This window comes from Lithobates pipiens, unplaced genomic scaffold (assembly GCF_037356315.1).
Source record: "Lithobates pipiens isolate NorthernLeopardFrog02 unplaced genomic scaffold, aLitPip1_a1.2 Scaffold_27, whole genome shotgun sequence".
Classification (NCBI taxonomy): domain Eukaryota; kingdom Metazoa; phylum Chordata; class Amphibia; order Anura; family Ranidae; genus Lithobates; species Lithobates pipiens.
In genome coordinates, this window is record NW_027507788.1 from 20,603,885 (window position 1) to 20,615,256 (window position 11,372).

The 11,372-nt window shown below is 41.1% G+C and overlaps 1 protein-coding gene across 1 annotated transcript in view; it reads right to left on the reverse strand.

Annotated features, from left to right (window-relative positions):
- Window positions 1-9,974, reverse strand: part of LOC143933636 (sialic acid-binding Ig-like lectin 8) — a 50,305-nt gene extending 40,331 nt beyond the window's left edge. The window contains exon 1 of the mRNA XM_077456588.1: window positions 9,942-9,974. The gene's annotated coding sequence lies outside the window, so the exon portion shown is untranslated. The remainder of the gene's footprint in view (window positions 1-9,941) is intronic.
- Window positions 9,975-11,372: the final 1,398 nt, after the last annotated feature.

Here is an 11,372-nt window from a genome sequence, read left to right on the forward strand (position 1 = left end):
GCTGAAACACTGTTCAGCGGACAAAGTTGGGCGAACAGTCCGCCCGTGTGTACGCGGCCTCACACTTAAGTGTTCCGGAACATCAAACCAATTTAAACAATAGTCAAGGACAACACAAGTAAACACAAAATGCAATTTGTAAATGAAGGTGTTTATTATTAAAGGTGAAAAAAAATCCAAACCATCATGGCCCTGTGTGAAAAAGTGATTGCCCACTAAACCTAATAACTGGTTGGGCCACCCTTAGCAGCAACAACTGCAACCAAGCGTTTGCGATAACGTGCAATGAGGCTTTTACAGCGTCCTGGAGGAATTTTGGCCCACTCATCTTTGCAGAATTGTCCTGATTCAGTTACATTAGAGGGTTTTCGAGCATGAACGGCCTTTTTAAGGTCATACCACAACATCTCAATAGGATTCAGGTCAGGACTTTGGCTAGGCCACTCCAAAGTCTTCATTTTGTTTTTCTTCAGCCATTCGGTGGTGGACTTGCTGGTGTGTTTAGGATCATTGTCCTGCTGCAGAACCCAAGTTCGTTTCAGCTTGAGTACACGAACAGATGGTTGGACATTCTCCTTCAGGATCTCTTGGTAGACAGCAGAATTCATAGTTCCTTTTATCACGGCAAGTCTTCCAGGTCCTGAAGCAGCAAAACAGCCCCAGACCATCACACTACCACCACCATATTTTACTGTTGGTATAATGTTCTTTTTATGAAATGCAGTGTTCCTTCTACGCCAGATATACTTGGACACACACCTTCCAAAGAGTTCCACTTTTGTCTCATCGGTCCACAGAATGTTGTCCCAAAAGTCTTGGGGATCATCAAGATGTGTTGTGGAGAAATTGAGACGAGCTTTGATGTTCTTTTTGCTCAGCAGTGGTTTTCTCCTTGGAACTCTGCCATGCAGGCCATTTTTGCCCAGTCTTTTCCTGATGGTGGAGGCATGAACGCTGACCTTAACTGAGGCAAGTGAGGCCTGCAGTTCCTTGGACGTTGTTGTGGGGTCTTTTGTGACCTCTTGGATGAGTCGTCGCTGCGCTCTTGGGGTAATTTTGGGCAGCCGGCCACTCCTGGGAAGGTTCACCACTGTTCCATGTCTTCGCCATTTGTGGATAATGGCTCTCACTGTGGTTCGCTGGATTCCCAAAGCTTTGGAAATGGCTTTATAACCCTTTCCAGACTGATAGATCTCAATTACTTTCTTTCTCAATTGTTCCTGAATTTCTTTGGGTCTCGGCATGATGTGTAGCTTTTAAGGATCTTCTGGTGGACCTTACTGTGTCAAGCAGCTCCTATTTAAGTGATGCCTTGATTGTGAACAGGTGTGGCAATAATCAGGCCTGGGTGTGGCTAGAGAAATTGAACTCAGGTGTGGACAACCGTTATAGTATGTTTTAACAAGGGGGGCAATCACTTTTTCACACAGGGCCATGATGGTTTGGATTTTTTTTCACCTTTAATAATAAACACCCTCATTTACAAATTGCATTTTGTGTTTACTTGTGTTGTCCTTGACTATTGTTTAAATTGGTTTGATGTTCCGAAACACTTAAGTGTGACAAACATGCAAAGGAACAGGAAATGAGGAAGGGGGCAAACACTTTTTCACACCACTGTATATATATTATATATATATATATATATATATATATATATATATATATATATATATAATATGTGTGTATATATATATATCTATCTATATATATATATATATATATATATATCTATATATATATATATATATATATATATATATATATATATATATATATATATATATATATATATATATAATGTTTTCCATGTTTTGTCTTTGCAATAGATTTATAAATGTTTCTCCTTTACAAAAATTCTAATTTGGAGCAAATTGATATTTTTGGGTGAAATGGGAGCTGCTTTATGAAAATCAACCGGCGCCATTTTTTGGGATGCAATCATTTACTCGAAGAAAAAAGTAGTTTGGAATATTCAAACATCAAACATGAATGCTAAATTTGGAAGTTATCTTTAACCCATCACTAATTCTAGATTTTTAGCTGACCCCTTTAAACTGACCCTGTCTACAGACTACACGGTCCAACTATATGCCCATGCTGTCAATGAAAATGCTAAATACCTGCCAAACTCCACCACATGCTGATTTTTTTTTTTTTTTTACAGAGCTGTGCACGAGGGTACGGAACCTCAGACCTCAGAAAAAGAAAGGCCTACATCCCTGACCCCCCCTGGGGTGCAATAAATCTGACGGAGGCAAGGAACTCTTGGTCTACCTAGGCCGAAGCCTGGTCCACCAAGTACTCGGTGAGCACTCTTCCCAAGAAAGACCCCACAGTTGGGGTAAGGAAAAAGACCTGAAGGCTCTACCCGAAATCATGACAGGCCCTCAAAAAACCTGCACCCTTAATCCCAGTGAGGGAAAAAAACAAATCACATATGCAGTTTAGGGGCCCATGATAAATACATGCAACAACTAAAAAGTGGAAAGTGTGATACGCTAGCACTAGAAAGGCTGTTATAAATATTGTTTCAGGCTAACCAAAAGGTCTGCCGAAGAGTTGAATGCAAGGAAAGCATAGGTGATGTGACCTAGTGCCAGTGAAACTCCATAGAGTCCCATGTGTTTTTCTGACACCCCAGGGCAGCCAACCCCAGAAGACACATCACCAGGAGCTCCTTGCACCTGCCAGCCCTGGCCCTGACTAGACCCAAAATGTAGCTCCATACCTACCAGAAAGATATTAGTACTTGTGGAGAGTCGACCTACAACTTGGGACAAGCCAGGTGCACCAAGTCAGATTCAACATGGGAGGAAAGGATCCCTCCCACCGTACCCCCTAATTATACGTGGGGTCATCAAAAAGTTAATGCACTTTTAATTTTTATGTTGGAAATGGTGAGGACGGGAGGAGTAGTGATTGATTGTGTTTGAGAGTGGCATGTGACTAGTCTGTCTGGCAAGCTGTCTGAACTTGCAGGTTAGTATAAGCCCCTGTACACACGGTCGGAGATTCCGACAACCAAATCCGTCGGATTTTGTCCGTTGAATATTGTCCGAGGGATTTTGTCCGAAACTGTTGTATACACACGGTCGGACAAAGTTGTCAGAAAATCCGACGTGAGGACGTTATTTCATTACGACGGGACTACGTTCACGCTAGAAGCCAATAGCTTTGGTGTAGGACTTTGATCTGAGCATGCGTGGCACTTTGTCCGATCGGAATTCTCTACACATGATCGGAGTATGTCCGATCGGAGCATTTTGTCGGAAAATTTTACCAACAAGTTGGAAAACTTGATCCATCGGATACTCAGACGGAAACAGTCCGATGGAGACCACACACAGTCGGAATATCCGACAAAACGGTCCGATCGGACACATTCCGTCGGAATCTCCGACCCTGTGTACAAGGGCTTAGAGTTGTTTACGCTGTAGTAAAGATGGCTGTGAAACTCATTAAAAAAAGGGCAGAAACCTTTTGAAGAACCTTCGTAGACTTTACCAGCTTATTCAGAAATTACTAACCAGTGTCTCCCCTGGTCGAAGGGACACCATTGTTCTGCAAGTGTGTTTTGATACCTTTTTACTACCGCCGCACACTGTGGTTCCTCTCAACAGCTTGAAGGGAGGAACCATAGGATGCAGTGGGAGAAGCACTTCCTAAAAGTTTTAATTGGAGAGGAGTTTGAACATATGGGCTTCTAGAGAAGAATACAGAATTATTTTATTTTTACAGCGTGGGTTTCATTGGGTTTGTATAGTCACAACCTTAACTTAAAGGAGAAGTACAACCAAACCTTGCTTGACTGTACTTCTCGAGTGGACCACAGGAGTGAAGTTCATTTTGCGCTCCTGTGGCCTATTTTCAGCAGACAGAAGCTGAAGCCTGTTGTCGGCTGACATCACAGGGCCGGTCCAGGCTGGGGCAAGATCACAACAATGAAGTCGGAAAATGCCCACATGCCTGGACTGACTGTCACCAGCTCTCTGCACACGGAGCCTTGAGAACCACCGAGCGATCAGCTGTGTTTGTTTGCTCAGTTCTCACTGTTAGAGCTGGTGGGGGACCGATGCTGCATCCACCTAGTGTCTAGATGCGACCCCATGTCACAGGTGCATATGTGCATTGTATGCCTGATTTTGGCAGGAATACTAATTGCACACCTGTGGGCTGGGTTCATAAATGTCCCAGGAAGAGAAGTCAGTGCTCAGACTTGGAGACAGCTCCGCCTGGCAGACAGGAAGGTTGGCATAGGAGGTTGGGAGGGTTCCAGTAGGAGACGGCTCCAGGAGAAAGAGGCAGGAGGTCTCGGAGTCTAAGACTGCAGGTGACAGTCTGTGTGTACATCTGAAGCAGGCAGGTGTAGCCTGTGGCCAGTGCAGCATGAAGCTGACAGTGAGTAAGCCAGGGGGCTATCGTTTCATTATACAGTGATGGTGGAACCCCCTGCGAGGGAAGAATACTGTTTGTTTGAACTTTTTCGTTACCTTTAAATAAAAGTGGGCTGCCATGCCCTAAAAACGCAGTCTGGAGTGGCACGTTTCTGGAAAACTGCATGCACCACTTGAACCTAATCACCCTGGATCGTCACACTAGCTAAGTATGATTCTTAAAAAAAAACAAAAAACCCATACTTCTCTTTAACCGTTCAGCTCAACCAAACCTGAAAACTTTAACTTGCATCCTGTCAGGGCTGGGCTCAGCCCTTCCTTCTCTGAGCTGGCTGTCAGCTGGTTGCCAGCTCCCATCTCTTCACAGTGACTCAGCTGTTGATGATATCCTGCTCGTCAGTCCTGCCTACTTAAGCTGTCCAGTCCAGAGGTTCTCTGCCTTTGCCTTGGTCAACATCCCAAGAAATTATCTCCTGTGATCCTGTTTAAAGACTTGCTTTGCTGACATCCCTTCTGGCTCCAGATCCTGCTTGCTGCTCCACTATATTGATCCCTGACTTCTGGCTTGTCTGACTATCTGTTACAGTTAATGAACTTTGGCTATGTTTTGACTACGTTTGTTCTTTTTTACTTTTAGTATTAAACAAGTGTGATTTAATGCCTTGTACACACAGTCGGACATTCTGACCACAAAATCCGTTGCATTTTTTTTAGGACGGATTTTGTCCTAAACTGGTGTTGCATACACACGGTCGGGCAAAGTCGTCGGAAAATCCAATCGTTCGGAACGTGATGACGTTCGTTATGACGGGACTACGTTGAGGCTAGTAGCCAATAGCTTTGGTCTCGTAATTTGATCTGAGCATGCGTGGTACTTTGTCCTATTGGAAATCTCTACAAACGATCAGAAAAAGTCCGATTGGATTTTTTTGTCGGAAAATTTGAGATCCTGCTCTCAAATTTTTTCCTTCAGAAATTTCCAACGGAAAAAGTCCGATAGAGCCCACACACAATCGGATTTTCCGACAATATCATCTGATCGGGCCTTTTCCGTCTGAATTTCCGACCGTGTCTACAAGGCATTACTGTACTTCTGTCTCAGCCTGATGGTTTCTGACAAAGCCACTGTTAAAAGTTACATTTTCGGCTATAAAATTAAATAAAGCTGTATTAAACCAGAATCCAAAAATATAATATGTTGTAGTTTACCAATCATTAGATGTGGTGGCTGCATTCATTGTTTTTTTTTTTTTTTTTTTTTTTAAGGCTTTCCCCCCCTCTGTTCTCACCTGGTGATCTGTCCAGCAACACACCTCCTGTATAAGAGCTGGCCTCACTCTGGATAAAGGAGCACAGGAGGCACAGCATACTACAGCATTGTTATTCTGGCCGGGGGGGTTAGGTGTACTAGCAGATTTGGATACGCTAACAATTTGAAGCAAAGCTCCAGGTAATGCTTTTTAAGCTGCTACAGCAGTTTTTTCCTTCCTTTTTGGGATAAAGGTTTTACATATATAGTGGTAAGTGATTTGTCTCAATTTTCAGTCTAAATTGTAAAGAATTTCAAAGCTCAACTTATCCCCTAACTTTAAACCAAACCACAAGATTGTACCATAGTGTTGATATTAGTACAAATATTGAATTACGCCAATAATAATAATAATAAAAAAAATCTATAACATTTTGATACTTGCTTGTTAAAATCCAATTATCCGTCTTCAGCCTTTTAATACTTTGTTGTCCATAAAACATAAAAAGTAGCAATATTGGGTCATTGGCTAATAAAAAAAAAAAGAATATGAAGCAGCCACAACAGTGTAGTAAGTTGTAACTGTTGTCCTTTACTGGCTATTTATAAATGTACTCACTTGATATTTATAACAGATGTTGTCACCTCTCAGAAGTGACATCTGCCAATACAGTAAAATGTAATTCCCTCAGCAATGATCAGCTCTCAGACTCAGCTGCAAAGAATCAAAGAGTTAAAATGAATCAATTTTATCTGTTTTTTGTTTTTTTTTTTCCTTTTTTTTTAAGTATATGAACGCTAGACTTTCCTTTGTACTGTTATACGGGCTCTTCTCCTGTACTGAAAATGCTTTGCTCAGACTTCACTGCACACTGTGAGCTTCTCACAATATGCGTTATGCCGCGTACACACGATCGGAATTCTCGTCAGAAAAAGCTCTGATGGTTTTCCCAACGGAATTCGGCTCAAGCTGTCTTGCCTACACACGGTCACACCAAATTCCGATCGTTTAGAACGCGGTGACGTACAACACGTACGACAGGACTAGAAAAAGGAAGTTCAATAGCCAGTAGCTAATAGCTTCCATCTCGTAGTTGAATCTGAGCATGCGTGATTTTTGGCGTGTCGGAATTGCATACACACGATCGGAAATTCCTGATAGAAAGTTTTTCCGTCAGGAAAATTGAGAACATGCTATCAATTTTTGGCTGGCGGAAATTCGAACATCTAAATTCCAATGGAGCGTACATGCGGTCACATTTTCCGATGAAAAGCTCTCATCGGTCTTTTTGTGGCCAGAATTCTGATCGTGCGTATGCGGCATTAGAAGCTGCAGCAAGTCAGATAGAGCCCCGCCTCATTTCCTGGCTGGAAGACGCCCAGCCCAGCCCAGCCCACCCCTTTCATTCATTGGATTTAAGCTATTTCAATCATGGAGGCTCAGCATCATATATAGGGATGCAAATTTGTGTTGCGCCGATTCCGGTATTGGTATCAGTGCCGATATTAAGCATTTGCACGAGTATCGGAAATTTTGACTTGCAACGCTGCTTATTTAGAACTATTTACCGTATATACTCAAGTATAAGCCAAGTTTTTCAGCCCATTTTTTAGGCTGAAAACCCCCCCCCCCCTCGGCTTATACTTGAGTCAGGGTCTCGAGTTTGGGTGCAGCCTTACTGTGCACATCTGCGGGCGTACCTTTCATTACTAAAACAACGGATGTCTCCCGCTGTGTTATGCAGTCTGTTCGGCGCTGTCCATTGTAACAAAGCCCCATCTTCTCCTCATCCGTGATAGAGGAACACTGATACAATGCTGGGAAACTGAATCAGTGTTCTGCCTATCACGGACGAGGAGGAGGAGGGGCTTTGTTACAATGGACGGCCGCCGAGCAGACTGCATAACACAGTGGAAGACACTGTGTTTTATTAATCAAAGGTACGCCTGAGATGGGCACAGTGAGGCTGCAAATGGGCACAGTGAGGATGCAAATGGGCACAGTGAGGCTGCAGATGGGCACAGTGAGGCTGCGGATGGGCATTGCTTACCCAGTAGCTGCTGCATTTTCCCACTCTAGGCTTATACTTGAGTCAATAAGTTTTCCCAGTTTTTGTGGTAAAATTAGGTGCCTTGGCTTATATTCGAGTCGGCCTATACTCGAGTATATACAGTATACGTAAGCAATCCAGGGAGATACACATCTTGTTTCCCCTTGCCCTTACCTTCTTTCTCACTTGGGCAAAACATTAGCTCCTATTTGGTACCTTTTTTCTTTTTTTTCAGATACACTATGCGTTCTTTCCTAATGAGTGGTAACTGGCCACGAAACGTGTCGAGTCTATCAATGTGATCATGTTGCCAACACATAGCTTGACCTCAACTGTGATTTATTTGCATCCTATAACCCATTTGTATCCATTGCTCAATAAGCATTGGCATTTTATACCAGTTACTTCCATGGGATACTATGTGATTTCAGATGTGTACAAGTACATACATGAATTCTTCTTTTTTGTATGCCATTGCCTTGTGTATATAGATAAAAATACTCATGTTCTACGCTTTGTTTACATGCCAACTAAACAATTTTACAATTTCTCCTACCACGTGTCTTGTGCCTCACTCAAAGGGCCAAAAACCCCTTTCCTATTTAGAGCCCGTTCACACTGAGGCAGCACGACCTGCAGCGTGACTGCCTCAGGCGACCGGGATCCGACTTTAGCGGCGGCTTGTGAAATGACTTCTGTATAGAAGTCAACGCAAGTCGCCCCAAAAGTCGTACAGGAACCTTTTTCTAAGTCGGAGCGACTTGAGTCGCTCCGATTAGAACGGTTCCATTGCATAGAGCGGGACACGACTTGTCAGGCGGCTAAGTCGCCTGACGGGTCGCCCCTGTGTGAACCGACCCTTAAGCAATTACACACATATCAGTACTCGTGCTTATGCTTCGATACCTGAAACCGATACTTTCAGGCTCGGTTCTTTCAGCTGACAGTGGGATTCCCCCAATGACAGCTGAAATGTAAAAAGAAAAGCCGTCAATTATTGGTTGTTAAGGTGCAGGGCTGCCGCATCCTTAACAACTGATGACTCAGTCAGCTATCAGTGGGATTCCCAGCAATTGAAGCTGACACAAAAAAAAGCTACCGGGCAATATTTATCAACAACATTGCTCAGCCGAAAGATAAAAATAAATATTGTTTCTTTTTGTATCTTACTGTTTTTCTTCATCTATAGATCAAAGGGATGTACTTCGATCTGCAGATGATGTCAGAAGAAAGCAACATGTCAGGTTAAAAAAATGTTTTTTTTAAATTAAATGATCCTCTATTTAACCCCTTATTAACTCTTAACTTACTCTAATCAGCCTTAATTAACTCTCCATTTAATTATTATTTTCCTGCTGATTTATTTTGTCCACTTCTATTTTATAAACTACTAATAATAATAACTTTTTTTTATTTGTTTGTTAATATTTTTACACCTTTAACATATTATTTATATGTTTCACATTAAAAAAAAGCTCAAAATATATAAAAAAAAATAAGTATATTACTTGTAATAATTTTTTAATGCTTTGTACCATTGCTGACAGTTGAAGTGTAAACAAAACAGTCGCGGTAGGCAACTGTAATTGGTATCAGCAGATTTAGAAGGATTTATCCCTTCCTTTGCCATGGGTTTATCAAGCTTATGTTTTGGCTATGCGTTTATCATGTATATACATGCAATCTGGTACGTAGCAATAAAAGCAAAGCATAAACTGATCTCCAGCTGACCCTAAGTCATCTCCACGTACCCACGGACACGAGTGTTGAATACCAAAGATATTCCTAAGACCAGTAAAGAATGGAAAATCCAGATGTTTGCCGAGCGAGGGCAAAGAAATCTGTCCAGGTGAATTCAGATGGGGAATGTCTTTAACAAATGCAGTAGATTAATACTATGCTATATACTGTGTGTGTATGTGTATATATGTATATATATATATATATATATATCTATATCTATCTATCTATCTATCTATATATATATATATATATATATATATATATATATATATATAGGTATATATATATATATATATATATATATATATATATATATATAGGTATATATTATATATAGGTATATATATATATATATATATATATATATATATATATATATATATATATATATATTTTGTATGTAAGAAAAATGAGAAATCTCTAACATCTTATAGCAACACTTAATAATTATCATAATAAAAAAATAGCGTATGTCAAAGAGAGAAATAAAATCTACCTTACCCACAGCACTCCCAGATCCTCCAGAGTTCTAAGCTTAAAATAAAACTTAGTAGGAGGCAACAGGAGTAAATAAACATCAACAGGAGTGGGGGGGTAAGGTACACCTAGTGGTAGATAACAGGTACAGCACATGGTATAAAAACTGTATTCGCTTTAACCACTTAAGGACTGGACGGATTTATCCCCTTAATGACCAGGCCATTTTTTTTTTTTTTTTTTGCGATACGCCACTGCGTCGCTTTAACTGACAATTAAATGCACACATTTATGTCCTTTTTTTCCCCCCACAACCAGAGCTTTCTTTTGGTGGTATTTTATCACCTCTGCGGTTTTTATTTTTTACGCTATAAACAAAAAAAAAGAGCGACAATTAAAAAACATAAAAAAACAAAAAAACAAAACAAAACAATATTTTTTACTTTTTGCTATAAAAAAAAAAGTTCTTCCTCAGTTTACGCCGATATGTATTCTTCTACGTATTTTTGGTAAAAAAAAAAAAAAGCAATAAGCGTATTGGTTTATGCAAAAGTTATAGCGTCTACAGAATGGAGGTTAGATTTATGGCATTTTTTAAATCTATTGTATGACTCTTTTTATTGCATTATATTCAATAAAATATTTGAAAAGATTTATGGCATTTTTATTATTTATTTATTTTTTACTAGTAATGGAGGCGATCTGTGATTTTTTTAGTGGCACTGCGACATTGCGGAGGACAGATCGGACACTTTTGACACTTTTTTGGGACCAGTGACATTTATACAGCTATCAGAGCTAAAACTAGCCACTGATTACTGTATAAATGTCACTGGCAGGGAAGGGGTTAACACTAGGGGGCGATCAAGGGGTTAACTGTGTTCCCTAGGGAGGTGTCTCTGACCGGGGGGGAGGGGACTAACAGGGAGTAGAGAGAGAGATCGATGGTTCCTGATCACTAGAAATAGCAGATCTCTCTCTACTTCCCTGACAGAATGGTTCTGGCTCTCTGTAGAGTGATCGTGGGAGGCCAGCGGATATCGCGACCGCGGGCTACGCGCATCGGCTCCGTGGGCGTGCGCGCACGCCGCCTATAGCTTCTTAATGCGGCCAACGTACATTGATGGTGATTCGCACAGCCGTACAACTGCGGTGGCTGGTCAGCAAGTAGTTAAAGGGTAACTCCACTTTTGTGGGGAAAAAAACAAAAAAAAACAAACAGTATAGCATATACAATTTCAACAAAAGACAGATTGTGATTGAGTGTTATTAAAAATCACCTTTCCTATTCAATCTGCCGCTCTGTGATTTTCTGTAAAATGCAATAAGGCATATGGGAGGTGTTCTGTCTAATGTTATTTCCTAGTACTAGCATCACCTGAAGACGTGCATTCGCATGAAACGCGTTTGGGGGCAGTAGCTATACGCTGACGTCTTGCCCCCACTTTCATGCTT